The 24510-nt window shown below is 41.9% G+C and overlaps 1 protein-coding gene across 3 annotated transcripts in view; it reads left to right on the top strand.

Annotated features, from left to right (window-relative positions):
• BCL9 (BCL9 transcription coactivator) overlaps nucleotides 1–24510 on the top strand; it is a 113076-nt gene that overhangs the window by 74072 nt on the left and 14494 nt on the right. For all 3 annotated transcript variants that reach the window (XM_051992854.1, XM_051992855.1, XM_051992853.1), the window contains exons 2-3: nucleotides 13544–13688; nucleotides 19034–19113. The gene's annotated coding sequence lies outside the window, so the exon portion shown is untranslated. The remainder of the gene's footprint in view (nucleotides 1–13543; nucleotides 13689–19033; nucleotides 19114–24510) is intronic.

The raw sequence follows: 24510 nt of genomic DNA, 5'->3' as shown, positions 1-24510 counted from the left end.
AGAATGCTGGACTCAGGAGCCTCCTGGCTCTAGCTTTAGTTAAATTCCTCTCTTAAATGTCCTTCCATGTTTATTCATGTATAAAATAGGGAAAATAGAATTTCCCATTTAGCCCCATTTAGTTATGAATGGCAAAACTATATTGTATTCTATTGGTTATGTTAAAAATGTGATGTAGGAACTAGAACCATTTCCTCTCAACTTTGTCACTTAAGTGCCTGTGACCTAAGAAAATCAAATAATATAGATTCATAGAATTTTTGAGATCAGATAGTCCAGTCTCATTTTTAAAGATGAAAAAACTATGCCATTGCTCATTGCAACACTACTGATTACTAAGAATCAGAGCCAAGACTAAAACTGAGCTCTATTCTTTCCATGGCCAATGGTACTTTTAATAATTAATAAAATAGGGGCAGCTATCTGGTGCAGTGGGTAGAGTACCAGCCCTGAAGTCAGGAAAACTTGAGTTCAAAATCTGGCCTCAGACACTTAATACATCCTAGTTGTGTGACCTTGGGCAAGTCATGGGACCCCAGCTGCCTCAGCAAAAACAATAATAATAATAAAATAGAACACCAGCCCTGAAGTCAGGAGGACCTGAGTTCAAATCCGGCCTCAGACCCTTATCGCTTCCTAGCTGTGTAACCCCAGGCAAGTCTGCCTCAGAAAAAAATAAAATAAAATTATTAAGTACCTATCATGTGCCAGGTACACAGGGTAGTGATCAATAAAACCTACTCCGTGTCAAGCACTGGGGATACAAGAAGCAAAACATAGTTCCTGCCCTCGAGGAGCTGACAATCTAATGGGAGAGACAAGAAGCAAACATCCTTTCAGACAAGCTATATATAGGAAATAATTAGCAGAAAGAAGATACTAGAATTGAGAGAGAGAGAGAGAGAGAAAGCTTCCCGTAGAAGGTGGGCTTTTAGTTGGAACTTGAAGCATCCAGGAAAGCCGGGAGGAAGAGAAAGCATAGGGGCTTGCCATGGAAATGGAGGGTCTGGCTTGACGAAGAGCAAGAAGGCTGTGTCACCAGCTCAAAGAGTCTGCCTCGGGGGAGTAAGATGTAAAAGGAGCGGGAAAGTAGATGAAGGGCTCGCAGTCCCCATAATAATGCAAGATTTGCATTTAATCACGGCATTGGTAGGGAACCACTGCAGCTGGTTGGGGCGAGAGGTGAATTGGTCAGCCCCAAGCTTTCACGGTGGGGGCTAAGTGGAGAATGGCCTGGGGTGGGAGAGACTTGGAAGCTGTTGCAGTAATGGAGTCAGGAGGCCATGAGCGCCTGCGCTAGAGTGAGGGCAGGGTCCGAGGAGAGCGGGGGAGGGAGAGCCGCGGGGCAGGGCTGGGGGGAGGGGGTGAGAGGGGGTGGGGGGGGTGTGAAAGTGACAGGCCTCGGAAACTCACGAGTTAGCTGGGAAGGGTAAGAGCCGGAAAGGAACTGACTAGGAGGCAGAGGTCTGAGAGGATGGTGGCGCTCCCAAGGAGGTGCCCGGCGGCAGACAGAGCCCTGGGAGTCGGGAAGAGTCGCTCGCACTCCTGAGTTCCAGCCGGGCGACCCCAGTTTGCCTCGGTTTCCATATCTGTAAAATGAGCTGGAGAAGGAAATGGCGAACTGCTCCATCTCTTTGCCAAGAAAACCCCAAATAGGGGTCACAAAGGCTCACACGTGACTGAAAGGACTGAACACAACACGTGCATATCAGACTACATCTGCACGTACGCATGTGTCTGTGCACATACACACGGATGTGTGTGCACACATGATTTTTAATAATCATATGCACATGTGAGTGTGACATTGCAGAGGAAAACGGGACAGGATTTGCCTCCTAATTGGATATTGGGGAAAAGGTAAATGAGGCATTAAGAGTTACTGGGTGACTGGATGGTGACACCCTCCAGCAGAAATGGAGACTTTGGAAAGAGAGTGGGTATTGGTTTTGAGAGAGAGGAGGGAGATACTGAGTTCCTTTCTGAACATGTGAGGTTGCTAAGGGACATCTACTTTAAAATGTCTCAGAGAGGGTTGCCGATGCAGTATTGGAGCTCGGGAGAAAGTCTGTGTCTGGATATACATACACACATACAGAAGAGTCATTCTGGATTTACCTGAATTAAGATGGTAATTTAGCTGATAAGGTCCCTACGTGAGAAAGGAGAGAGAAGAATGAGATATAAGCCCAAGACAGAGCAATGACACCCACCTTCTATTAAGGGGAACAGTATTGGATTTAGCAGAGAATGAGAAAGAGCAATTAGGGAGGAGGAGAACTCATGCTTACCAAATCTGTTTTTATCACAAAGCTAGGAGGGAAAGCTAATAAGGTGGATGCCAAAGTCAGTATTCAGAACAATTTCAACAAGCTAGAAGCCCACAAAAGCCAAATCTAATAAGATGCAGTATAATAGGAATAAACGTTAAGTCTTCCACGTGAGTTAAAGAAATATCAGCTCTGTAAGTAGGGGCTGAGAGGAATGTGACAATTATTTATATGAGAAAAATACCCCAGAGTTTTAGTGCAACGCAAGCTCAATCCGAGTCAACAATGTGATGTGGCAGCGCAAACCCCGTAATGTGTTCCTAGAAGCAGAGCATCCAGGACAGTGGAAGTTACAATCGTGCTGACTCTCTCCTGCATCTAGAGGTTCAGCTCTGGGCTCCATGTTTTAGAAAGGACTGGAGCTCATTTAGAGGAAGACAACCAAGATGGGGGAAAGAGTCAGAGTTGGCTTTATGAAGACTGGTTGGAAGATCCGGGCTTGGGCTAGAGAGGAGAAGATAGGACTGGGCTTGGAGTGGAAGGGACATGATAGCTGCAGACCTCAGGGGTTGGAAGGGAGGTCTTGGTAAACATCGTTTGAATAGATGTTGCAGAAATAGTAAACTGGAAAGTAAAGAGAGACAAATTTTAGTTCAATAGAAAGAAAAACACTAATCATTAGAGCATCCAAAACCAGAACAGGCAAAACTCCCAGATTTAAAGGGCTTCCTGACAGCATTTGACCAGGTTTCAGCAGTGATTAGTAGCTAGTTACCAGAATTCATTAGTTAAAATAGGAAGTTGTCAAACAACACTCTCACATTCCACGATTTCCTTTCTGGTTTTTGCTTCCCTGCCCAGAAATTTACTTGGCAAAATTGCTAAGGATGGCTTTGTCACTACACTGGAGGTCAAGTTTAGAGGTCTAATGATGACTTGTTAATGGGAAGAAGATTATGTTTTAGTGCTTCCTTCTACCCTGGCTTAAACTTCTAGAACCCAGATTGGGTGAGTAAGTTTGGTTTTTTCCCCAAGATTTGAGGAACAGGACAATTTTGGGGAAGTAGGAATGGTGGTTTATAACAATCATAATTCTAATTTATATGGTGTCTTAAAACTTAAAACTCACCTAATCTTATTAGAAGGTAGTCATACAGAGCTTTCAGAGGTAAAGAAGTTTCTATGGGAGTGAACTTCAGCAATACATTGTCTTCCTGGGCAAGAAAAGCCATTGCCTCTTAAATTGAGCCTATATTTTCCATTCATCATTGCTATCCTTTGCTATTTATTATGAACAAAGTTGGGGAAGTAAAACTAAAGCATCTGACCCCTAAGATTTCTCCTTGCCCTCTAAAATAAAAGCCCCATTTATCCCCTTTCAGATTCCTTTTGTGTGTTGTCTTCCTTCATTAGGTTGTAAGGTCCTTGAGGGCAGGACTCTATTTGAAAGGTAGCTAGAATGTACAATGGATAGAGCACTGGTCCTGGAGTCAGGAGGATGGGAGTTTAGATTCAACCTCAGACACTTAACACTTCCTAGCTGCGTGAACTTGGGCAAGTCATACTTAACCCCAATCGCCTCAGCCAAAAAAAAAAAAAAAAGTGTGTTTATCTTAGAATGTATATATGAGAAAGTCAAATTTTTCTTAATATATTTTAAATAGGTGTTTTTAAATGATTTAGTGTTTTTATATTCACCATGGTCTAGGCATTATACAGTAGAACATAGAACTCTCGAGTTTGACTGCAGAGCATAGAAGTGGGATAATCCAGAGGTGAGAAACTAATGAAAATAGCAAGGCTATTTAATAGAGTCCATTATCATTCAAAATGCCACATCTGTTCCATGTGCCATGCAGATAAATTAGCATTGCTATGGGAACTTTAGCCTTTAAATTTCCTGGCTTTTTCCATACTTAAACTCCCAACATTATTGTTCCTTTTACCACATATTGCACATTTAATATTCATTTAAGTTTTCTTTCTGGATCAATAAATAATGCTGAACTTTGACTCATTTGGTTGAATAGGGCTTGATATTAGTTACAACCAGGGAGAGCATCAAGATAGTTTCTCTTTCTATACATATACATGTTACTGTTATAATGAGTTTATCCTTGGGCATGCTGGGCAGAGGTGAGGGGTATGTTAGAACACTCCAGGCTCACAACTGCCTGAAACCTATTTTGGCATTTATTATGAGTAAAATTTATATACCCCTCCCTACTTGAAATGGCAATCCAGAATTTGTATTGCCCCGTCTTGGATGTGATTGTCTTTTCTGCAGCTGCTATATGACAAGCTCTCCTTGGTTACAGAGGTCCTTGGCTATATTATAATTTAATTCAGTGAAAACCTTTCATTTAACTTATTTCTATTCTTGTTTACAATTAGAATATTTCCTTGGACACTCATTCATTTAATGAGTTTGTAATCACCACCCCCTTTTTCTTCCTAGTTCTTCTATAACCATAGTAATAATATGAGCCAAGAAGAATAAAATCTTGCTTTGTTAACTAGAATAGATGTGGTATCATTCGTCACAGAATCAAAATGGGGAGATGTGGTCTAGAAACTTATATGACTGTTTAGTTTTAAATGGCTTTCCAGAGCAGTGAATCGGTTTTATCATTCAGCACTCTTCATTTCTAAAGGATTTAAAAAAAAAAAATTAGTCTGGGGATAGCTAGGTGGTGGAGTGGATAGAGCATCAGCCCTGAAATCAGGAGGGTCTGAGTTCAAATTTGACCTCAGACACTTAACATTTCCTGGCTTATGACCCTGGGCAAGTCACTTCACCCCAATTGCCTCAGGGGAAAAAATTAGTCTGCAGTTATTCTTTAATATACTGCTATAAGGTAGTTTAGCATGATTATTTTAATTTACATAATAGGGAAACTAATATATGGAGCTGCTAAAAGAAATTTCCAAAGCCACAAGTGAATAGTCAGAGAAAACAAAAGGTTTCTTTAGTTCTTGTAGAGGGCTGAAACTCTTGAATCGATGCACTGAGGTCAGGACTGCCGAGCACTTGAGACTAACTACCGATTGGACAATACTCTATGGGCATATGCTTGGACAATGGTTCTTCCCACTATCCTGTGCTGGCTCAATGATTGATGTATACAGAGGATTGTAGGAGGGACTAGGGGGTGGAGTAAGACTGGCCAGGGTCACACTTTAGCTGAAGATGAGGGAGAAGGCGCCCCCAGAGATTCTGCTTCCATCTGTTCAATCCTGCGTCTAAGGACCAAGAAAAAAGACTAAGGACTTTTGCTTATCCTGACTCTGGCTGATTCTGGGGTGTCTGGGGTGCTAGCACGGCCATCACCAGTTCTTTTGGTCATTGGCCTCTGTTCATCTCTATAAAGAGGATAATAAGAATTCAGTTCAATTCAATAAAGTTGTTAAGCACCTACTACATGCCAGGCACTATACTAAGTGCTGAGGTACAAACAAGAAAAAGAAAGACAGTTTCTGCCCTCAGGGAGCTTACAATTTAGTAATTGTAATAGGAATCTAATAAAAAGAATGTTATAATGCTAGTCTCTTGTGCTGGTGTGTGCATATATAAAGAGATTATACATATAATAAATTATACAGGTTAACTATTATCTTTGAGATTGACTTTGAAATAGAAATGGCATTTTATTATTACCCTCATTTCAGACAAGAAAATTCAGCTCCATGAGTGTAAGTGACATACCCTAATGAAGCAAGAACTTGAAATCAAGTTTCCTGTAAATCTGTTTTTTCTACTGGATTTCTAGTATTTCACATTTTATTTACCCAATTTGGAGTCATTTTAGTCAGAGAATTGAATTGTAAAGAATGGATAAAACAGAAAGTTTGTAGGCTTTGTAAAAGACTTTCGGTATATTATCTCAATTGATCTCAACAACCTTGGAAAGTAAGTGCTATTATTATTTCATTTTACAAATGAGGAAACTAAGGTTGACAGAATATAGGTGGCTCACCTCCGGTATGGTTGTTTTAGTGACTAAGGAGGGTTTATGAACACAGGTCTTCCTAAGTCCAAGTGTGCTATTTGTGCTACTATCTCCCAAGCCCATCCGGCTATGTCCCGACGAGTGAGTTAGAGCATTCCATTTTGTTTTTGTTGTTTGTCCTTCCCAAAGAGGACTATGACATCACTAGTTTAGAAGAGAACATGCAGTTGGTGTTTCGGATTTGGAAGACCTGGTTCCAAGCCAGGCTCTACCCCTCACTAGGGGTCTGACCTTGGACAAGTCACTATACCTAGAGTCAGCTACTAAGTGACACTGTGTGTCAAGTGCTGGACTTGGGAATCTGGAAAACCTGAGTTTCAGGCCAAGTGTGGGCAACCTCTCTCTGCTTCCATTTTCCTTCTCTGTAAAATGGAGCTAATAATAGCCCCTCCAGGGTAAAATGAGGTAGTATTTGTAAAGCACTTTGGGAACCGATTTATAAATGCTAGCTATTCTTACAGCCTAACTGTAAAATGAGCTTATGATTTTTGTACTTTCTACCCTAAAAAGGTGATGTGAGGTTCAAATAAAAAGAAAATGTAAGTTAAAATGATATGGGCCTGGATAAAATCAATGTAAACTCCTTGAGTCATTTTTTTAAAAGCATCTTCATAGAAGGATGAATTAGCCTTGTGTTCAGAAGGGACTTTTGGCTCAAAGATGGGTGAAAATATCCTTAAGGGAAGACCTTAGAGAATAACAGCCTTTTCTCCTCTCTTTCTCAATCACTGTTTCTCTCTTCCCCTTTTTCTGGTCTCTTTTTCTCCATTCTCTGTCTCTCTTGCCCTCCACCTATGTTTCTCACCCCAGTTTCTTTCTGTCTCTCCCTCCTTCTTTCTCTCTTTCTCCTTCCCTGTTTCTCGCTCTCTCTTTCCCTATTTCTCTCTCCCTCCCTGTCTCCTTTTTCTCTCTGTCTTTCCCAGTCTTTCTCTGTCTCTCTCCCTGTCTGTCTCTGGATGTTTCTTTCTCTGTGTCTCCCTCCTTCTCTCTCTCTTTCTCCTTTTTCTCTTTCTGTCTCCTTCCCTGTTTCTTGCTCTCTCTTTCCTGTTTCTCTCTCCCTCTGTCTCCTTCTCTCTCTCTTTCCTGTTTCTCTCTCCCTCTGTCTCCCTTCTCTCTCTCTTTCCTGTTTCTCTCTCCTCTGTCTCCCTTCTCTCTCTTTCCCTGTTTCTCTCTCCCTTCTCTCTCTCTTTCCCTGTTTCTCTCTCCCTCTGTCTCCCTTCTCTCTCTCTTTCCCTGTTTCTCTCTCCCTCTCTGTCTCCCTTCTCTCTCTCTTTCCCTGTTTCTCTCTCCCTCTGTCTCCCTTCTCTCTCTCTTTCCCTGTTTCTCTCTCCCTTCTCTCTCTTTCCTGTTTCTCTCTCCTCTGTCTCCTTTTTCTCTCTCTTTCCTGTTTCTCTCTCCCTCTCTGTCTCCCTTCTCTCTCTCTTTCCCTGTTTCTTTCTCTCTCTCTGTCTCCCTTCTCTCTCTTTCCTGTTTCTCTCTCCTCTCTGTCTCCCTTCTCTCTCTCTTTCCCTGTTTCTTTCTCCCTCTCTGTCTCCCTTCTCTCTCTCTCTCTGTCTCCCTTCTCTCTCTCTCCCTGTCTGTCTCTGGATGTTTCTTTCTCTGTGTCTCCCTCCTTCTCTCTCTCTTTCCTGTTTCTCTCTCTCTGTCTCCCTTCTCTCTCTCTTCCCTGTTTCTTTCTCTCTCTCCCTCTCTGTCTTTCCCTGTTTCTCTCTCCCTCTGTCTCCTTTTTCTCTCTCTTTCCCTGTTTCTCTCTCCCTCTGTCTCCCTTCTCTCTCTTTCCCTATTTCTCTCTCCCTCCCTGTCTCCTTTCTCTCTCTCCCTGTCTCCTTTCTCTCTGTCTTTCCCTGTTTCTCTCTCTCCCTGTCTGTCTCTGGATGTTTCTTTCTCTGTGTCTCCCTCCTTCTCTCTATCTCCTCGCTCCTTCCTTCTCTCTCCCTGCGTCTTTTTTTGCCCTCCTCCTCTCTGCCGATGTTTCTTTCTCTCTCTCCCCCTTTCTCTCTCTCCCTGTCTCTTTTGCTCTCCTCCTGTCGATGTTTCTCCCCCCTCCTCTCTCTGTTTCCCTCCCCCCTTCCTCTCCTTACCTCCCCCCTCCAATCTCTCTCACCACTGACTCATTGTATGACTTTCAGCAACATGTTCTCTCCATGATGCCTTCATTTCTCCATTTGGGGGAAAGGAGAAAAAAACCCGGGTAGTCGGCCGGGCCACCCACCTACTTCACAGGGATGCCAGTGCTTTGAGCCGCCAGAAGAAAGGTGCTCAGAACCTCCCGAGTAGTAATACTATAATAATAGCAATGGGCCCGGAGCAATTGAGGATTCTGGGGAGAGGCACCATGTGGCCACTCTAATCCGGTTCAGTCCGCGGCCGGCCTCCAGTTAGAGGAAACTGATCGCCTACCTGCGGCCGCGGGGGCGGTGGGGGGAACACCTTTAACAATTACCTGATTGAGGGGGTGGCTCCGAGGGGAGAACGCGGCCCCGGGGGAGCTGCCCTTTCCCGGGAGATGGGGGGACCGCGAGGGGATCTGCGAAGTCCAGAGGGGCTAGCGAGGCAGAGAATGGACCCGGGAGGCGCGGGGAGGAGGCGGACCGGCTGGCCCCGTCCTCTTTCCGCCAAAGATGGCTCAGTTCTCATTTCCACACTCCCTCTCTCTCCTTCCCCTTCCCGAAGCTCCCACACCACTTTCCACTTCTCAGGCCCCACGGTCAAGTGCCTGGAGGGAGAGAGAGAGGTGGGGGTGGGGAGGAAAGGGGCCTCCGCCCACCCCCGAGCCCCGCCACCCCAGTGGGAGACTAGGCTTGAGCGGGAGGTAGTGAGGGTAGACTTGGGGGAGTCCTTAAGAGCGGGGTGTACCCCTTTTAGGAGGGGGGAAGTGGGAGTCACCCTGATTGGGGTGACGAACAGGGGAGGGGATCCGCTAGGCGGAGTTATGCAAATTTAGAGGGAATGACGGTGATGGGCGGTTCCATAGTAAAATGGTGGCGGGAGGGGGAGGGGAGTCTGGGAGGCGGGGCTATTAGAAAGGCGGGGAGCCCAAGAGGGGCGGGGTCTATCTGAAAAGGGGGGGCGGGGAAAAGAGAAGGAGGGAGGAAACGGACGGGTTGGTACCATTGCATGGCTTGGGCGGGGAAAAGAGGGAAGAAGGCATTCCTTTGGAGCCAGCCCTCCTGGGCTGCAGGACCAGGAAGGGGCAAAGGAGGCAAAGCGTGGAAGCCAAAAGGGTGTCCCCCTTTCCTTAGCCTGGCGGGAGGAAGGGAGATGGTAGAAACAAGTCTCCTCCCGCCCCTAGCACCCCCTCCCGTCTCCTTGGGCGGGGCGGGAGACCGGCGGGAGGGAGGGCGGTGGTGGAGGAGGAGCAGAGGGAGGGCGAAGGGGAGGGGGAAGGGGCGGTACCACACGAGGGGGAGCCGGAAAGGGGGAGGCGCCGGCGGACAATGGAGTCTATGTGTGCCTGCGGGAGTGGGACGGCTCCGCCGCCGCCGGGGGGAGACGCTGCGCCGCCGCCGCCGCCGCCGCCGCTGCCGCCGGCCCCGGCCCCGGCCCCCCGGGGCTGAGAGCGGCTGCCGTTCGTCGACCCCCCGCCCCACATCTCCCCGCCTCCCCTTCTCCTCCTGGGTGTCGGGGTAAGTGGCAGAGCCAGGGAGGGGGAGGGGCGGGGAGGGGAAGGGCCCGGGAAGGGGGGGAAGGTCCGCGTGTTCTGGAGCCGGCTCCGGGGAGGGCACTGCCAAGGGGGAGTTCAACTACTGCGAGAAGCCTCAGGGGGCGCGGGAGGGGGCGGGGTCGGAGGGGGGAAGCCCGCGGCCAGAAACCGGGCTCCGGCGCACTTGGGGGGGCCGGGGTCTGCAGGCGGGGCGGGGGGCTTCGGAATGTGCTGCGTTGGGGGAGGGCTCAGGGGAGCGAATCCTGGGGGAGAGGTCGAGTTTAGAATGAAGGGGGAGGAAAGGCCGGCCTCGAGGGCTCCCCGGTACATAGGGCCACCTTTCCGGGGGTCTCGGGATGAAGGCACGAGACCCTGAGTTAAGGGAACGAGCGCATGGGAAGCCATGGCCCCAGCAGGTGAGTTGGTGGTGTTTGGGTCAGTGAATCCCGACCAACTTAAGTCGTCTTGTGGGGGTGGGCGTAAGTGGGGAATCCCACTGGTTGGAGGGTGTCACAGCGGGGGGCGCCAGAGCAAGATGAAAGGAGAGCCAAGGGAGCAGAGAGGCCTGGACCATCCAGTAACAGCATCCCTGGGCGCCCTTCTGGTCACCAGACGGGCATCCGTGGGACCAGACTGCCCGCAGAGAGCTTAGCGTCCAAAGCAAAGGCAGAAAGAAGCGTGTGGGAATGGGGAGGAAGGGGACCTTGCCTCCTACGGTGGGGGGTTGTCAGAGAAGGAGAAAAAAAGCCTAAATGTCTGGGGCTGTCACTAAGGTACTATTAGGTATCTTTGCTGGAGCCCTACTGTGTGCCAACCAAAGGCAAATAGCTCCTGCCCCTAAGGAGCATCCATTCAAATGGGCCCGACCATGTGCCCCCAGAGGGTAGATTTCTGTGAAGAATGTTCAGATTTGAAACTAATAGAGAATCTGGAATGGTTTCATAAATGCAGTAGGGATTCTTGGGTGCTATTTCTATGCTAATAGTAATCGGTGGTGAATCAGCCTTTAGTGTCTTGCCTGTAGGAAGACATTGTTAGAAACTCTTGAATGAGATGGTCCCAGCAAGAAAACATTTTTGCTTTGAGGCAATGATGTGAATTTTTGTTGGGTGATTGTATGATGGTAAAAGCGGTATTAAATAGCATGTAAGAGGAGTGAAAATATGGGGGAATCATGTGTGTGTTGGTGGTTTGCCATTGTGAGTATGAGAGCAAGAACTAGTCAGAATGGAATTAAGTGCCTTTGGGAAGTTGTGAGAGAAGCAAGAGTATAAAATTTTAAATTCCATACTCTAAATAAAAAATGCAGAAAGGGTTCTTCATGCTTTTTTTCAAAAGATACATAGATTATACAGAAATTGAGTTATAAAGTTACAATGCTTTGAAGGTGTGATGCTTATAATTTGGTCCAGTGGAGGCAGAAGGTGACCTTCATGAACTTTAAGGAGTTGGATAAGAGTGTCAGACTTAAGTGGAAGGATGCCTGATAATATTGAATAGTCTAGAGGAAATGTGGCAGCTTCATATAGAAATGAATCTCTGTGGGCCACCCAGATTGATCACAGAAAACCCCAGATTGACATTGTCTATGTTCTATTTTGTTAGACAATTATATTTTAATCTGATTCTTTGTTAGGGAGTTTGAGGGTTGCAGGTGGTGAGTTTGACCCTTTTTATTCTAAAGGAGTGAATTATACAGAATGTGAATTAATTGACTAAACCTTGATGCTTGGTGTCTTCTCTGTATAAAACAACATAGAATATATATTTCCTCTTTCTTCCTAACCTTGGAGTCTAAGTTGAAAATGGTGAAAACAAGATTTCCCCATAATGTAACATTTTCTTTATTTGAAGGTTTTCCCCCCCTGACTCCTGTGAAAATGGTGATTCCACTGAAATTGAATGTAAAGGCAAATTTGTTTTCCATTTGTTGGGCAGTTGCTATTTTTTAGTGCAGAAGAGTCCATAAACACCATATTACAAGCCTCTCTGTAAGTTATAAAGCTTTGGACTTAAGATCAAGATGTCAACTCTGCTTTTGACTTACTTAACCAATAAATCACTTCATTGCCCAGTTTTCCATTTTTCCATTTTAGAAATGGAATACCAATGGGGCTTCCCTACTTGTGTTGCAGTAGTCAACAAATTAATATCTGTCTGTGAAGTCTTTCAACTCTAATTCACTTGCAAGTCTTAGCATCACCTCCTTGATGTCGTGATCCTTTTCAAGAATGAAAGATAAACAACAGGTGGCCTAAACTTTTTCTTCCCACTGATAATAGTAATATCATCAGTAACATTAAACACCTAGCAGTGTTAAGCATAATGATGATGATAAAATGATGATAGCTTACATTTATATAGCTCTTTACACAAATGATCTCATTTGAGTCCCTTGACACCTGAGTGAGGTAGTTAGTATTCAATTCCACAAATTTTTTTAAAGAACTAGGTCTTTTTTTTTTTTTTTTTTTTTTTTTTGCTAGATCTTGGGAATACAAAAACAAAAGAAATCCTTTTCCATAAGTATACAGATGAGTAAATAAGGAATATCTGCAGAGTAATTTTTTGGAACGGAATCACCTTAACAACTGAGGGAATCAGAGGAAGTGACTCTTACTGCCCCCATTTTTCATATGAGGAAATTGAAGGTTGGAAGGATTACATGAGTAGTCTACAGCCAGTAAGTGTCAGAGGCAAAATTGGAATCCTAAACCCAGTTCTCAGTTCTTTACAACCCACCTACCCACCTTTTGGGGCAGAACACATTCAACTTTGGAACAATTATCATAGCAAATGGGGGCAGAGAAAGAAGTGATTTACACCATGTTCAGGAAAGAGATTTGAAAAATTGTCCTTAGGACTATAAAGCCAAAACTTTTAATCGGCTGTGGTGCCATTGGAAGCAATGTTTGGGTTTCTATTTTATTATTTATATGTCATTTCCATATTAGAGATGTGGTCCCACTACCCTTTCAGTGGCAAAAGCAGGAACTGCTGTAGGTGTCAGTAGAGATGCTATAAGAATGATCTAAGTTCTACTCTAAATTAGAAACAGTACCTTGTTTCCTCAAGCCTAAATTTCATTCATCACCTCTAAAATGATAATGGTAGAAGAGCACACTTGTCTTACTGGCTGTTACCCTTGATGATAGGGGATACATAAATACAATCTAAACTTGCTTATTCGTGAACTGTTTTTTGGTTTGAATTATTCAAGCACTCTTTCCTCCCTCCTGTACATGTTGCTGCTAATTAGCACCAGGGGCTCACAAGAGAAGGAAATAAGGAAGTTGGCTTTGATAAATATGTTGAGGGGGAGTTATAGCTTTCTAAAAAGGCTTTTATGTTATCTGTATATTTTCATTTTCTGTATTCTGTTTGTCCTTGGTTATCAAAAATTTTCCAAGAGAGTCTTGATAATTTGCAGTTTTGCTACCCCTTATTCCTTGGTATCTTGATTTTTGGTAGTTTCTCCTTTCTTGTTCTCCCTGACCTGACTTATGTGTCCAAGCATACTGCTTTGCCAAATACTGATTGGGTAGCCAAATTACGGGTTATCTTCTGTGCTACCAACCCAGATTAGAATTTGAAATTTTTCTTTCTTTTGTTTCCCATAGTTCCAGCCTGTTGACTTTAAAGTGTGACTAGCTGGTGTTTTTCTAATTTGATTTGCCTGGCCTCCTCAAAGGAGGCTGAAATCATCCCTGGAAAGAGCTTCAGTGTTCCAATGTGGAGCAAGAAGCAGGCTGAAAGCTTTTGAAGGTAAGGCACCAGAGATAGACCTTTAAATTGGGGGTTCAGTGGGGGATGTGTTGTGTGTTGTTGCTTTTAATTAAAAATTTTTCCATTATAGCTTTTGATGTAAACTAGGTTGGTTCACTTGACAGTGAACACATTGCTGGAGGCAAAGTGCCTGTAGTACACTACAAGTGGAAAATATGTCATCAGGAATGGACTTTATACCATTCATACATCCAGAATCAAAGCTTTAGATGAAGCTAGAAGGGATCTTAATCCAACTTTATTTTACAGGGGGTGAAACTGAGATCTAGGTGGTTAAGTAACTTGCCTAAATTCACATATCTAATATGAGACAAAAGCTGGATTTGAATCCAGTCTCTCTGACTCGCGATACATAGGTTCTAGGAGGAAAGCAGATTGGGGTTGTATAATTGCATCTATATGTGAAGTAAATGTAGTAGTATAATTTGCTTTGTAAAATGATATCCTAAACCATGATAGTTAGAATTTTTTCTTTGGGACTTTACAATTTTAGTAATAATGTCTGTTTTCTCATAAAGCATATTCAGCTTTTTCCTCTTCTTCTCCCCCTCCCCCAATGAGCATTTATTTCATCAAATTTCATTTAATACAAGGTTTTCTGTACCTATTATGCTAGTTTCCTTCCCTGGTATTTTTATGTAAGTGTTGAGAGATTGGCTCCCTCAACTGGTGCTCTCAGAGAGAGGAAAGCCATTTGAGAAGTTGGCATATCAGAAGTTCAGAATGGGCTAGGAATGAAATCCTGACATCTGAATTCCTATTCCATGTTCTAGACAATGTGGCTGTGCCTTTTACTGATAGCAAAGAACTGGAAATAGTTAAGCATGATGGGTTGATGATGACTGGATTATTTGAGCAGATGACCTGATGAGAGATTGTTGGATGTTAACATAGAAATCATGTAAATTATGTTGACTTTCTTGGTTTTGAATTTGGAGAGATATATGAGAATTGTCCCTAGTGGATTGGCCACCTTATTGAACAGGGTGTTTGGGCAAAATGTGGTGGAATATCTTAGCTATAGGACTAGGACTCCCATGATTGGAGAGATTAGAACCTTAAAGAATTGGGTCCTAAAGGAATCTGAGGCTTAGTTCCCATTCTCATTTCCCAAACCTGTGAGATCTGGGCATGGCTCCACATGTTCCTCACCCACGCTCCCTTCAATCCTTTGCAGTCTGGCTCCCATCCCTATCATGCTACTGAAACTGTTCTCCCAAAGGTTGCCAGAGACAACCCCCTCCTCCAATAACCGGATTAAATGGCTTTCTCTCAGTCTCCATCACTTCTGACTTCTCTGCAGCATTTGATATGGCTAACTGCACCTTCCTTCATTAAACAATCCTCTGATTTCAGCAGTTGTCCTAAAAGCGAAACTTCCAAATATGAAACAATGACTCTAAGCTCCAGGCTTTTATTTCCAGTTGATCCACGTTCCCCCTCATTTTTAGGATTTCCACATCTGTCATACCACAATTCTTTTAGGCAGAAGTCCTTCCTTTACCCTGTCATCCCACAAATTCCATTAGTTGCCAAATTCTTTTGAATTCCACCATTCTAGTAGTCATATCCTCTCAGTCACCACTCTAGTTTATGCCTTCCTTCTTTTTTCCCCTAGATTTTTACAGAGACTTCATACTGACATTTCTGCCTGCAGTCTGTAGCCCCTTTAATTCGTTCTACAGATCAATCTTTCTAAACTGTAGGTATGATCAAGTTATTCCATCTTCAGAAATCACCAAGAGCTTCCCTATTACTTCTTGTACAAAAGCAGAGTTCTGCATGGTAGCATTGGAGGCTCTGTATGATCTGGTTACCTTTCTAGCTGTAGAAAACCTCACTTCAAGTAGCTTGTGCTCAAGCCAAACTATACTGCTTATTGTATCCTGAATACATTCCATATCTGACAGACACCCTGGGCCCAGCTGTGCTGTGCCCTGTGCCTAGAACATCCTCCCTTTCTCCTCACCCAGTTTCAGCTTGTTGGAATCCTGCCTAGCTCTAATATGCCACCTCCATGAAATTTTGGTATTGCTGCAAACCAGCAGCAATTATCTCTTCTTCACTTGATCCCATTGCACCTTCTTCTCCTATGCACTTATCAATTATAAAAATTATAAGATCCCAAACCCACCACTACCCAAAGTAGAAATCCCATGGGCAACATTTCTCACTTTCATTTGAAAATAGTTCAATGATGGATTCCCATTTCTTCATCTCAGCAGGAAGCCCACTCCAAGTTTCTAGAAGAACTTTTGTTGTCGTTTTGTTTTCAGTTTTACTTCCCTAAAATTTTCTCACTTGTAATTCCTATCTATTGGTTCCAGAATTGTCTTCTTGAGCCAAAAGAGCAAGTCTAGTCTCTCATACAAATTCCAAATTGATTTATGTTCCTGTCCTATGCTTCTATTAGAGTATAAGCTTCTTGAGGTAAGGAGCCTTATCATAATTCCAGTCCTCATCTTCCTTGATATCCCTGTTATTTGACACACCTGGACATGACTTCCCAGATAGTTTTTGGCTTCAGAGATACCATAAACTGCTGGTTCTTCTCTGGCTCTAAAATTGCTGCTGGCTCCATGTTTCTTCCTGACCCCCCCAGGTTGGATGTTCTCCATGATTCTGCCATTAATCACTATTCCCTTTAGTCTTCTCATTCACTCTCATAGATTGATGTGTGCATGTGGGCCTCCATCTAACTTTCTGACTTCCTGATCTTGTTTCAGAATTCTAGACCTCCTTTCTGCCTGCCCATAATATATGTCTGCTAGTCTGCTAGCACCTTCAAATTTAGAACTTCTAAAACCAAGTTGCTTCACTTTTCCCAGCCCTTCTCTACTCTCACCCACCCCTCTCTCCCAAAGAAAAATCTATTTGTCTTTCTGATTTCATTGTTTTGTCAGCAGATCACCTGGTGATTCAAAATGCTGTAGAATAATGTCCAGACTCTTCAACCTAAAATCTCAGCCCTTCCAAAATCTGTTTGTAGCTCTAACTTAAATTATTCTCTCCCCTATACTTGAAGGTATATGCAAACTATACTCCAATCAGTGAACATGGTTTGCATTTCCCTAACTCATTGTCTTTACTAATGCTTCTTCTACCCTCATCTCTACTTGTTAGGTATCCTTAAAGTCCTAGCTTAATTATGTTATCTTTAATGAAACCTCCCCTAAAACTTCTATTGAGACAAGATTTCTTCCTTCTTCAAAATATCATAGCAAGTTATCTGGAATTCTTATTTACTTTTATTTTAGTTTATATTCTAACTAAACTGGATTTATGCACCATTAGATCTTAGGCTTCTTGAGGGTAGGTACTCTGCCTCATTGACCTTTTTTTTTTTTTTTTTAAAGCTCCTCTACTAACATAGCCTTTATATATAGTAAGTACTTAATAAATATGTCAATTCAAATGAGACTTGTTGCCAGCACATCAACCTGCCAGGACTTTTTTAAACAGTTCCCAGCTATTGTTGAAGAAAGTGGGAAGAATCTCGATTCCACATGTTCATTGATAAGAGAGCCATCTACACCCAGAGAGAGAACCATTTGAATAGTGTGTGGAACATAACATAGCATTCTCACTCTCTCTGTTATAATTTGCCTGCATTTTGCTTTGTTTCTCAGTTTTTCTTTTTCTTCCTTCTTGATCTGATTTTTCTTGTGCTGCACGATAACTATACAAATATGTATACATCTGTTGGATTTAACATGTATTTTAACATATTTAACATGTATTGGACTACCTACCAGCTAGGGGAGAGAGTGGGGGGCAGAGGGGAAAATTTGGAACAAAAGGTTTTGCAAGGATCAATGCTGGAAAAATTACCCTTGCATATGTTTTGTAAATAAAAAGCTTTAATTAAAAAAAAAAAAAAGATTTTAGGTTCTACTTGTTCTCTGTTAGCATGGATAAGTAGAGTTAAAGTTACTAGAGAAGCCTGAATTCTTGAGAGGTTTTTTTGACTAAGTCAAATAAATACCTTTTTAGAAGTCCTCAAAAGGCAGTCTCCAAAGTGAAATATCTCTAGAACTTTGCTCTCCTGGGAGTTCCTGCTCAGTCAGAAAAGCCCATCTCCATATTTTTTTTCCCTAGAAGTTTGTCCTGAATGGTTTTGTCAGTTAGATAAATTAAACTAGAATACCTGTTTTGTTTAAATCACCACACTTCCGGAGAGTATTATGCTAAGCCTTAGCATACACCTGCGATAAAGCCCCAAAGAGGACCACTATAGTCCATCCTTAGTGGACAGATTGTGGTGTCCCACCATTCCTTCAGAATTTAATAAATCTTTAAGCACTTATATGCAGAAGTCTACACTGAAGAGATTTCAGTCCACTAGATATTAAAACCTAATTTGTGAGTTGTGCTAATAGGCTATATAGGAGATTCAGAGTGTTTATGTAAGTTTTTGTCCCTCTGGAAAAGTTGCCGGAGGAGGCATAGATAGTTTGTAGAGGTTTCTTTCTACCCAAGATTAAAAGATAAACCTGAAGTTTTTAATATGACTGATTGGATAGGTAGAGATACTTTTGAACCAGAATAAAAAAGTTGCCAGAGGTTGAGTAGAGAAGGTGTTAAGAGACTGAAGGGAATAAATGTCAACTCTTGTACACAGAAGTATGAGTGTGAAAGAGGATGAGAAGGTGGCTGAAGAAAGGGTGTCCAAGTGAAGGAAAAGGGAAGTCCTGAGACAGAGGAGCTGTGTACCTAGGAGCAAAAAGGAGAAAGCAGGATTCAGTATTAGCCAGGAGAAAATAGCAGCTTCGGTGGGAGCATGAGAATGAGGGCAGGGAAAGAACAGGAAATTGTCATTTGAAAAGTGACTGTCAGAGTCAGGATCTTGAAGATGGTAGTGAAATAGACAGCTGGTAATTGAAGTGAAGTTGAGAAATTATAAAATCAAGATGTTAGGACTATCAACAGGTATCATTGAAGGAGCCTGAATCTTAGTTTATCCTTTTAACAAGTATTCATTGAGCATCCAATATGGTGTGATAAGATTGAGTGGAAGAGTGTGAACCAAGTGTTAAATGCTTTCTCCACTTCTAGTACTCAAATGCTGAAGGCTTTCCTCAGTAACTGAAAACATCCCAGAGAGGATGATGATGGGAAGGACAAGTGACAGGGGACTTGGTTAATCTATAGAGTAGATATCAACTCACTAATAATGGAGAAGGACAAATGGGGGAGCTTCCTCTTCAGTTGCTGTTCCAAAATAAATGAGATTTGTCTTTCTTTGACAATGTTTATCGACCAAATGGTGCTATGAATAGTTTGAGTTTCCACTCATTGGTTTCTTTCTCATCTCTCTCTGCTAGGTATGAGCATCTTTTGAGGAAAAAAGATCTGTTCTCATCTCCAGGATGAGCACTGCTGTTTCGTGACCCCAAGGGTTTGGGTGAGTGATTTAAAAGAAGGATCACCCTTAAAGTAGAAATTATCCTTATTTTGTAACAAGTAGGACAGAAAAAAAATTTGGTTGGATTTTTCAGTTATTTCCAGACACTGATAGAAGGCAGTTACAGGTTTATTGTTTTAAAAAATTATCAGCTAGCATTTATAAAACAACTACTGTGTCTAAGACATTGTGATAAAGTGCTGGGGATACTAAACAAGGTAAAAAATGAGTCCCTACTCTCAAGGAGCTCACATTTTTATAGGGAAAACATCAAACAAGTATGTACAAACAAGATACATTTGGGATAAATTGGGGATAATCTCAGATGGGAAAGACTAAGATTAAGGAGGACTAGGGAAAGCTGAGGTTTAAATAAAACCAAGGAATTTAGAAAGCAGAGACAAGAAGGGAGAGCATTCTGGGGACAGCCAGGAATTCCATGCCTGGAATCAGGACGTCTTAGGAAAGGAACAGCAAAGAGACTAGTGTCACTGAGGAGTAAAAGAAGGGGGGAATAAGGTATAAGAAGCCTGAAATAGTAGTAAGGTCAGGTTAAGAAGGACTTTAAAAGCCAAACAGGATTTTATCTTTGATCTACAGACAATAAGGAGCCACTGGATATGGTGGAATGGGGACAGATGAGGGGATACGGTTAGAATGCCCTTAGGAAGCTTTAGTAACAGGTGAATGGAAGATGGACTGGAATGGGGAAGAGGCTTGAGGCAGGCAGACCCATTAACAGATGATTGCTGTGTCCTTGGATGAGGTGATGAGGACTTGCCCCAGGATGGAGCGACCCTGTCAGAGGAGAGAAGGGAGCATTTATAAGACACTCTCTGAAAGTAGATGAGAACCAGGAGAGAGCCGTGTAATTAAGGCCAGCCAAAGGCTGCAGGAAAAATCAAGAAGGATGAATATTCCCAAAAGGCCAATGGAATTGACAGATTATTAGTAAATTATTAGTAACTTGGGAGGAAGCAATTTTGATTGAATAAGAAGGTCAGAAGGCAGATCACAAAGAATTAAGAAGAGGAGAGGAAAGACATGGAAGCACCTGTTGTGCACAGGCATTTGTTCCCAAGGAGTTCAGGCACAAAAGGAAGGAGAAAAGTAGGACCATAGCTTTCGAGGATGGACAGGGCAGATGAAGGCTTTTTGAGCATGTTTATGGGCACTATGGGAACATCCAAGGAGGGTTCAGAGATTAGTGAAAGAGGAGGTGTGATGGAGGGCAGTCTGCTAGGAGATATCTGACAGCTGCAGCTTCACTTATTGCCTGGAGGATTATCTTTGTCATTTAAAGGGGTTAAAACACAGTTGGAAATTTTAATATACTAATTTACACATTTGTGGTAGAACTAGAAAAATAGCAGAGCTCACCAGTGAGTATAGGACACTGTGGCATAAGGAATAAAGAGCTGGCCTGCAAGACCTGGTTTCAAGTCTTGCCTCTGATATGCTACTTCTATGATCCTGTGTAAGAACAATTAGAGATCAGCATTACTAAAAGGAGTTCACTTCCCAGGGGTTCTCTATCTCAGTGAAATTACAGGTTAGGAACAAAATTCCTAACACATCTTATAACCTGTTCTTTTCTGTTCTAGTTCTGTCCTTTCAAACAACATCTCAATAACCACATTAGGGAAATTCCTTCTTGGTGCTAGCATTTCACTGAGACAGATATTTGCCAGTAAACAGATGACCACTTGGGCATCAGCCTGTATACATCTTTCAGATTCAAGATTCTTCAGGATATACGAGGCCTGGGGAGTCACATTGTTGTCCCCTTCAAATGGACTCGTTAGGGAACTTGTAAATATAAAATCCACTTATTTGAGCTAGATCTAGGATGTCTTTTGTTCACTATTGACTTAAGATGAATGCATAAGAAACTAGAAATTATTCTCAAATTTTATCTTTCTGTGGTCTTGAAGAAAATATTTCACCATGTTGGGCTTGGATGTCCATTTTTAAATTTTAAAATAGGTTGGCAGATGAATTTCATTCCCTTTTTAAAAAAATAAATTATTGGACTAATCATTGAAAAGAATGTCATAGATATATATACTTGGATTACATCAAGACATTTAACGGATCATTTCATGATTTCCTTGTAAAGAAGACAGATGGTAGTATAGTTCTTAGCTGGTCCAGTTGACCCAAGGAATAAATGATTAATGGATTGATGTCAATCTTGAGGGAAGTTTCTAGTGGAATACTCCAGAGATCTGTCTTAACTTCAATTACATTCAATATTTTTATCACTGCCTTAGAGGAAGGTATAGGAGTACTTGCCCAGTATTCAGATTATCTAAAACTGAGATGGATAACAAATATATTTAATGGTAGAATTGGGATCAAAAACTTTTCTACAGGTTAGATTGAAAAGTTAGCTCTAAAACTATGAAATATAATTGGGATAAATCTAAAGTACTACTCTTAGAATCGGTAAACTAAACATAGAAAAGTACACATATAAGTATTGGGAGGATATAACTTCAACAGGTTGAAAACATTTAGGTTTTGTAGTGAACTGCAAGATCAGTAGGAGTCAACAGTGTGAAATGGCAGCCAAATAGTTGAGTCCTTTAGTAATAACACGACATATAGAAAGGACAGGTCTTCTATACTTTACCTACAAACCTAATATTTAGCTGAAAGTACCATATTTTTTAAGGTACATTAAAAAGCTTGAGCCCCTCCATGAGAGAACAATGAGGATTGTAAGACTGGAAACTGTGCTTGATGTGAAATGATTGAAAGAACGAGGAAAGGCAGGAATGTGACAGACATCTCATCCTGTTTCATTAGAATCTTAGGATTTAATACTGAAGGGACCTTAGACATCATTTAATCTAAATTTTTTCTGTTACAGATGAGAAACTAAGGCCCAGAGAGATGAAGTGTCTTTTATGTTAAAGTCACCCAAGTAGACTGAGATTTGAATCCCATTCCTCAGAGGCAAAATGTAGTGTATTTTCTACTCCATCTAGCCAAAAGAATGAAGAACAGAAAAGTAAAAAGCTAGGGAAAAGGGTTGATAATGGGGCTCAGCCAAAGTTGGAAGTGATAGAAGGTATTCTTGTTCTCCAGCAGGTCAGAATGGACAACCTGGAAGGTTCCTTATACCTCTGAGGTTCTGAGATATCTTGGTAGGAAGAGTAATGTCTTCCCATCACCCATTTTGTCACCTGAGGCAACATTAGTCATTTAACCACTTCTTGCTGAATTTGTCCCTCTGTCTATACCTGCCATTAGGGACATCAAGAAGGCATGTTTGAAAAATAAGCAGCTTAACATGAAATTACTTTGGAAGTCAAGCATCTACCCAGTATTATTGTCAATTAATAGTGATAATTGGAAAATTTGGATAGATTAATGTGATTTTTTTTTTAAGTTCTTTAAAAAAAATGTGGCCCAGATACCAAATATTTTTTGGCATGTTGGAGATAACTTTCACAGATATTCTTCATGGAGCATCTGCCATGTTTCTAACATTGTTTAAGCACAGTAGGAAATAGAAAAGAAGCATGATTCCTATCCTTAAGGAAGTCTCATCAAGGAGGCAAGGCAGAAATCCATGGCATAGAAACTTATCAGAAGGAAATATATATATATATATATGCTTAAGTGCATTGTAGGAGATCCAAAGGAGAGAAGATCCAACATCTCCTGTATGCCTTAGCAGTCACAAGTCTTGGCATCTTGAGGTCAGGAAGTTATTTTTGTCCTTGTATCCCCCATTGCCTAGCACATAAGCCCAGAAATCCTCTGCACTTAATAAATGTTGTATCATTGTTGAACACTGTGCAGGGTTGGGTAGAGCAAGCCTAAGTATTCCCATTGTCCCTGGGTTCCAGAAGTAGTGGCTTTTCTACCATTAATCAATACCTTTTCTTGACCATTCTTTTCAATGGATTGGTTGTCAATGGATTGTTTGGCCACTTCTTTATCAAACATTCCTGTTAGTGTGAAAATAACTGAAATTGGTAATTAGGAAGTTATCTTGTGACCTTAACATTACAGAGAAGGAAATGGAGACCCAGGGAGAAAGACTGATTTATCCAAAATTTAGAGACAGCTAGGATTGAAAGTCAGATCATTTGATTCCACGTCTCCTGTTCTTTCTACGGCTTTACCTTTGAAGTTTAAACTTATAGAAGTGGTGGTGATGGGAGGAAAATGAAAATAAAAATTAAATATAACCAAGGCCAAAATATATTCAGTATTCTATGGTTTCTGAGACAAAACCTATAATTAATTTATTAGCCTAATTCCTTCACCTGTCTCCAGAATGCTTCTAAAATTTGTCCTGAGACAGAAAGAGAAAAACTGGAGGATTTTTATTGACAGATGTTGCATACCCCTTATTTTTGTAAATCCTATGTGAAATAGGAAGGAGTCGAATAGGGTTGTGATTTTCTGAATGAAGACATAAATAAAAATAAACATCTAAGTGACTTAAAGCCACACAAAAAGTTATTGTTGATTTAGATTGGAACACATTCTCTGGTTTCCAGTCCTGTTTTGTAGTAGAATGAGATCAGACAGGCTGTAGCCCTCATTGTTTCTGGCTGCTGCCCCTGTATCTGGTGTCTGGAGGTGGTCACCTCCACTGATATTTGCTCAGACATGAAGAAGAGGGAGATCTTGGACCTGTGATTGTGAAGAAACTCAGTGGACCCACCCTAGGGCTTGGCCATGGCTTGACAGCTGGATCTTGGCTTTCTAAACAAGATGACTGGACTTGCCTGGCTGCACCAAGAATACACTCGTCCCACTCCCTAATACTGTTCTGACCTTTATATTTTGAATTAGCCTTGCAGATAAGTTCAGGAAATGTTTCAACCTTCTGAAATGTTCTTCTGTCTGCAAAACTTATAGATCTGTTTGCTCATCCGTGTAGTATTATATTCCCTCTTCTCCTTTGGATAAAACAGTATATACCCTATATTTAACATTCCATCTAAAACAAAAATTCCTATTAAAATTTAATGATGGTTACAGAAATTAGAAGTATAACTCACTCAATTTTGTATTGATCCAACTTTTTTTTTTTTTAAGTCTCAACTGGTTTTCATTTTATTTTTTCCCCCAATTTCTGGGGCTGATTTTGTGGGCATGGGTTAAAAAGCATGGTAACTTGAAATGAGGGAAGTAATTGGAGCTAAGTTTATTCTTTTTTCTTTTTTTTCTTTTTTTTTTTTTTTTTTTTTGTGAGGGCATGGTAAATTAACAAAGGTAAAACATCCAGCCTACCCATTGAAAGGAATTAAGGTGGTCACTGTGAGTCCAGTGTGGAGCTCAGTGCTGATCAAGACCTTGTTTTGGGAAAAGACTGACCTAAAAATATTGAATAAGTCTAGTGCACAAAAGCAGAAAAACTTCAGAGAGGTG

Source organism: Antechinus flavipes, chromosome 4 (assembly GCF_016432865.1).
Source record: "Antechinus flavipes isolate AdamAnt ecotype Samford, QLD, Australia chromosome 4, AdamAnt_v2, whole genome shotgun sequence".
Lineage (NCBI taxonomy): Eukaryota > Metazoa > Chordata > Mammalia > Dasyuromorphia > Dasyuridae > Antechinus > Antechinus flavipes.
The sequence above is the reverse complement of the archived record's forward strand: the minus strand, read 5'-3'. Positions and strand labels throughout refer to the sequence as shown.